The sequence below is a fragment of the Lotus japonicus genome, chromosome 4 (assembly GCF_012489685.1).
Source record: "Lotus japonicus ecotype B-129 chromosome 4, LjGifu_v1.2".
In the NCBI taxonomy this organism is placed as follows: domain Eukaryota; kingdom Viridiplantae; phylum Streptophyta; class Magnoliopsida; order Fabales; family Fabaceae; genus Lotus; species Lotus japonicus.
The window spans coordinates 51,680,392-51,684,170 of NC_080044.1; positions in this window are offsets into that span (position 1 = coordinate 51,680,392).

Below are 3,779 nucleotides of genomic sequence, written 5' to 3' on the forward strand. Positions count from 1 at the left end.
AAACAGAACCACAACCCAGAACGTCTGATCACTCTGCTCCCAGAGCATCAGCACGTCCTGCTGCCAGAACCACGGATACAGACTCTTCAACAGCCTTTACACCTGTATCCTTCCCAATCAATGTTGTTGATTCTTCTCCCTCCAATAACTCTGAATCAATTAGAAAATTCATGGAGGTTAGAAAAGAGAAGGTGTCTGCCTTGGAAGAGTATTACCTTACCTGTCCAAGCCCTAGGAGATATCCTGGCCCTAGACCTGAACGTCTAGTTGACCCAGATGAACCTATCTTGGCCAATCCTATCCAAGAGGCAGACCCCTTAGTTCAACAAGCTCACCCTGTCCCTGACCAACAAGAGCCCATTCAACCAGACCCTGAACCCGAACAATCAGTGTCTAACCAATCCTCGGTTAGATCACCTCACCCTCTGGTTGAAACTTCAGACCCTCACCTTGGAACCTCTGAACCCAATGCTCCCATGATTAACATTGGTTCTCCACAAGGTGCCTCTGAAGCTCATAGCAGCAATCACCCAGCCTCTCCTGCACCCACCCTCTCCATCATTCCCTATACTCACCTTCAACCCACATCTCTCTCTGAGTGCATCAATATCTTCTATCATGAAGCCTCCTTGAGGCTCCGCAATGTGCACGGTCAGACTGATCTCAGTGAGAATGCTGAAAATGTGGCTGATGAGTGGAACAATCTGAGCACTTGGCTAGTGGCTCAAGTTCCGATTATGATGCAGCTCCTGCATGCAGAGGGCAGTCAGAGCATTGAGGCTGCAAAGCAAAGGTTTGCTAGAAGGGTGGCTCTTCATGAACTAGAACAGAGAAATAAGCTTCTTGAAGCTATTGAAGAAGCCAAGAGAAAGAAAGAACAAGCAGAAGAAGCTGCACGTCAAGCAGCAGCTCAAGCTGAACAAGCCAGACTTGAGGCAGAGCGACTTGAAGCTGAGGCTGAAGCTCTTAGATGCCAAGCACTTGCACCAGTTGTGTTTACTCCTGCTGCTTCTGCTTCCATTCCAGATCCTCAAGCTGCTCAGAATGTTCCTTCCAGTTCTACTCAGACAAGCTCATCCAGACTCGACATCATGGAACAACGTCTTGACACTCATGAATCCATGCTGATTGAGATGAAGCACATGATGATGGAACTTCTGCGACGCACTGACAAACCTTAGTTTTAGGATCTCTTCTTTTTCTTCTTTTTCGTTACCTTTGTTTTCCTTTGTTAAACTCTGTTTCGTTTTATTTATTTATTCTCTTTTGTTCGTTTGTGATTATATATGCATAACTATATACTTATGTCACATATGTTTGCTAAACTCGTTTTATTCATAATTGTTTTGTGTTTACATCATATTTATTTCCTTCATATACTCTAGAATGGAGGATCTCTCCTCATTCTTCTGCACTCCTGGCGCTGCTCTGACCTATCCTTCTCCAGACGCTCCAGTACATGCTGGATGTTGCTGAGCCTGATCTTTAGCTCATCCATCTCCAGAATCTCTTCTGAAGTCTTGAGCTTCTCTTCCAAACTCTCTTTCTCTTCCAGCAGCTTGAGTTCAAGCCGGCTGAGTTCTTGCACCTCCTCCACGAAGGCAAGAAATTCCTTCAGGTCTCTCTCCAACTCTGGACGCAGGTCCTCTTCCAGCAGTGTCCGTGTCAGCTCCGCGATGGTAGTTGCACCCTCTGGATGCCTGATGTTCAGGAACAAGTCCTCTTCAAAGGCCTTCTTCCTCAGCTCTTCTAGTGCTACGTTGTATGATGCCATTTTTTCTTACTGAAAATTATTCGAGGTGTGAAGCTTACCTTTCTCTCCAACTCTTTTTATAGGCTTCACTTTCTCTCTGAAAGTTAATGCTCTTACAGTTTCTCGAGGTTAAGTTCTTGGTAACTGACCCTTCTATTTACTCACTTGACCGGTGGTAAACGTTCATCCCTTGCATTAACTCTTCTATTTATTTTCGCCTAACTCTGATTCTTACATCGTTTTCATTTTCTTTTAAACTTAGACCTTCTCTAAGGGGGAGTACCTTGTACTTCAAGCTTTTTGCTTATGACAAAAAGGGGGAGTAAACCCAGTTTTTGATTTGTAAGATGTGTTAGTGTGACTTATTTTTCTTTTGGAGATTTTAAGAGTTCCACCTTCATGACCATAGATGTGTCACTGGGCAAATACAAGGAATACATTTCACTTCTTCTGAAGTGATTCTAAGTTGACTCTGATACCCAAGACTCTGATATCTTGTCCCTGACTCTGATCACTTATGCGCTCTGATTATTCGTTTTTCATCTATGTCATAAGCTTTTCACTCTGAACTCTTATATTTTTTAGCTCAGAATCTAGACTTTACTAACGTTTTCATCAAGTATTAGATTCAGGGGGAGCTAAGCTCAGAATCAAGCAGTGACTTGAATTCAGAATGAGCAAGATAAACTATTCACATCAGGATAAGTCTTATTCTATATCTCTAAACTCTGAGTGAATTCAGTTTAATGTTTAAGAATTGTTCATCAAAAATCTTAGTTTTGTCATCATCAAAAAGGGGGAGATTGTAAGATCAAGTTTTGATCTAGTAGTACAACTCTATGTTTTGATGATTACAAGTTAACCTTTTGATATGAACAATTGTGGTACTCTAACGTGTTTTTCTGAGTGTGCTATTTACAGGCTCTGACCTCAACTCAATCTCACACAAATCAGAAGCACTGTGTATAAAGGGTAACCCAAGCAACGCTTTCGCATTCACCATGTTCAGTATGAACAGTGGAAAAGCTTCAGAAGTTTTGAAGCTATACAAACTCTGATGTGGACTCAGTCGCTAGAAGCTCTGAAGATCCAGAAGTTCTGATAACCAAGAAACACTGAAGGTTCAGATGTTCTGATGGTGTAGAAAAACTCTGAAGATCCAGAAGCTGAATAGTGGAAACTCTGAAGTCCAGAAGCAAGAAACTCTGAAGGCCATGTTCTTCCCTCTGAGTTCAGAATCAGAAGATACAATGGTCAGAGGATCTGTGCTTTCCCTCTGACTCTGATCAACCGGCTTCACAAGTTCCAATATGAAGTATTCCCCTGATCAGAAGTCTCCTAGGTTAAAAGGTCAAGTCGCTATCCAAGTACAAAAGCAAGTGTACCTTCCTGACGACCTACCTAACGTTCTCAGCCACAGCAGAAGCTGGATTTTCCAGAACTGCCCTCCAACGGTAGCATTTCCCATGCAACGCTCAACCCTAATCCTTGGAGTATATATAGAGGCTGAAGATTGAAAGAAGCGGCTAAGAAAAAGAAATACACACGCGCAAGACATATTCAAAATATTCTAAGCTTTCTTTCATCTGAAATTCATTGTGTTTACAATTAGCTTTTTAGAAGCAAATCTCTTGTAAACAATTCTTTGATAAACAGTTTGTTTAGTTCCTTTAGGAGATCAAGGTTGATCGGATCCTAGAGAAGACTAAGAAAGTGAATCTTAGTGTGAGCTAAGTCAGTGTAATTGTTAGTCACTTGTAGGTTTCAAGTGCAGTTGTAACTCTTACCTGATTAGTGGATTGCCTTCATTCTAAGAAGGAAGAAATCACCTTAACGGGTGGACTGGAGTAGCTTGAGTGATTTATCAAGTGAACCAGGATAAAATCCTTGTGTGCTTTTCTATCTCTTATCTTTAGCACTTAAGTTCTCGAAAGATTTGTCAAAATCTTTAAGGTGGAAGTTTTGTTCTGAAAACGTTATTCAAACCCCCCCTTTCTACCGTTTTTCATACCTTCAGCGAGTCCAT